Here is a 2,338-nt window from a genome sequence, read left to right as displayed (position 1 = left end):
TTGTGTGCTCTTTTGAGGGTTTCAATCTCCTTGCTAAAGAACTCATTCTGCTCATCTAGTTGTTTTTTTAATTTCTGAAATTCTTGCTTTGACTCGTTACGGAACTCACTGAGTTTTTTCAGAAGTACCATCCTGAATTCTGTGTCATTTCAGTTGCATATTTCTATGTCTGTAAGGTCATTTTCTGGAGATTTTTCTTTTTCTTTCTGAGATGCCTTGTCACCTTAGCTGTTCATGATATTTAATGGACTATTTCTCTGCCCGGGCATTCATGGAAATGTATTCTGCTTTTTTTTCCAGAAAGATTTATTATATAAAGGTCTCTCTGATTCTGGGTATTTTAATAATGCAGTTTCTGTACCCAATATGATGCTTTTTAGTAAGAAAAAAAATCTGGGCAAACTGTCTTTCCTCTTAGTCTGTGAGCTATTTTTCTTACAATTATTTTTTCTTAAAGCAATATAACAAATAATAAAAAGAACACTAGAATCGACAATTCCGAATGAATGTTTTAAGGAGACAAGGAATATCATTTGAATGGGGTCATTGCATTAAAGACCACGTAGACTACTTGGAATAGTAATTTGATTCTCTCAGGCCTAACCAAAAGATGCCTATTTCCTTATGAATAGTTCAATCAAGGCAACTAAATTAATAATAGACTTGTGGGAAAACCCACTGAATTTGAAGGTTTAGAATTCAAAGAAACTAAGACATAAGAGATCATTTTTTAAGAATCCGGAGTTACTTAAAGTTATAAAAGTCATTACCTATCAACATTTATACAAAAAATTATACCACTATGATCTCTTCTACATAAGACTTATGACTGAGAGGAATAAACACTGCAGCTGGTCTCTAAGCTAAAATTTCCTGAGTCATGAATCCTTTTGTGTCTTGGGAGGTAGGACAAATACTGAGGAAGGAGGCAGGGAGAGACTTACAGTTAAGTCATCAGTTATATCTGGAACATTGAGGCAGTTTTATTGTACCTTACCAGGCACTGTGGGAAGTATTGCCTCCTCTGGGAGACAGGTACCGAGGCTGTGCTGGAGGAAATGGTTACAGGAGGATAATGGAAGGCATCATAGCTCTCAGAAATGAAGGGATGGAATACATTTTGGCAAGGAAAAAATGGCTTTTTTTAACAAGTTCCTGTATAACTGGGTTTGAACATTAATTCTCTTTCCATATCCACTTTAGCTTCTGCTTAAATTTAAAGAAAAAACCTCATTTGTAAAATAATTTTAATATTAGTCATTTATCTGTTCCTTCTTTCTTTTAGTGCCTACTTAAGTGCCTGGCACAGTTTTCAGCACTGGAGACATCAATGGGAACAAAACCGAGGAGGACAGCATCATCAAAGGATCACAAGATGGGTATAGAATTGTAAATGAAGGTAAGTGCTCTCAGAGAAGTCACCAATGCACGTACAATGGGAACTTAACCTATGCTGGGAATCCCCAGCAGAGTTATTGACTAGACCAAGGGTTGAGTTGGGGGTGGAGAAATCCATACAGAAAAAAATAGCTCCTGCAAAGTCCTTGTGGCTTATTTTAGACACTGAAAGAAGATTTGTGCGACAGAAACAAAGGGAATGAGGGGGAAAATGACCCCAGATGAGGTTGAAGTCACGGTAAGGATTTTTATTTCTTTGGGAAGTAATCGATGGATTTTAAATAGGAATTTGCCATAATCAGATTTTCATATTGAAACGTTCACTTCAATGGCAGTTTCGAGAATATATTAGAGGGAAGTAAGAACGGATGGTGAGAAACCACTTAGGTTTTATTTAGTAGAGAGATGACGACAGATTGTATGAGGGTGATGTGCTGGATTTTCTCTATTTGCCTCTCCAAGTTTGCTCTCCACCTTCTCCATCCTATTTTATGCCCTGGGAAGCTGAACGGTATGAACCACATAAACAGGATTGCCATTTGGCCAATAGAAGCCCCTGTAGGAGACTGGAAATTTGGAGGAGAATAAAGTCAGGATATTTATTTTCCCAATTCCCTTCCTCTTGGGTTGCCTCTGGTTGGCTGTGTCCCTCATCAGAAGTTCAGAATTCTCTCAAATCTACCTTCTGTATCAGTCTCTCTCTTTGCAGGTAACTGCTCCATCCCCTGGTCCCTTCAGGCCTAGGGGTGATGATAGCTTTACTTTTCCTGTCAAGGGTTTCTCTATTTTCTATTCCATGTGGTTTCTCTGTACTCAACCTTTTGTAAAAAATTCCTCTTCCAATTATCCTAATTTGAGTGTGTCATATATTTCCTGCTGGTACCTTCAGCAACATAGGTTGTGGAAGTCTATGTAAGGAAATCAACAGATGGAATATTTA

General features: G+C 37.7%; 1 long non-coding RNA gene across 1 annotated transcript in view; it reads left to right on the top strand.

Moving 5' to 3' along the window:
• LOC112484905 overlaps nucleotides 1–2,338 on the top strand; it is a 38,623-nt gene that overhangs the window by 6,981 nt on the left and 29,304 nt on the right. The window contains exon 2 of the long non-coding RNA XR_003048277.1: nucleotides 1,286–1,399. This is a non-coding gene — a long non-coding RNA (uncharacterized LOC112484905). The remainder of the gene's footprint in view (nucleotides 1–1,285; nucleotides 1,400–2,338) is intronic.

The sequence above is a fragment of the Pteropus alecto genome, unplaced genomic scaffold, assembly GCF_000325575.1.
Source record: "Pteropus alecto unplaced genomic scaffold, ASM32557v1 scaffold28, whole genome shotgun sequence".
In the NCBI taxonomy this organism is placed as follows: domain Eukaryota; kingdom Metazoa; phylum Chordata; class Mammalia; order Chiroptera; family Pteropodidae; genus Pteropus; species Pteropus alecto.
This window is presented reverse-complemented; position numbering and strand designations above follow the sequence as displayed.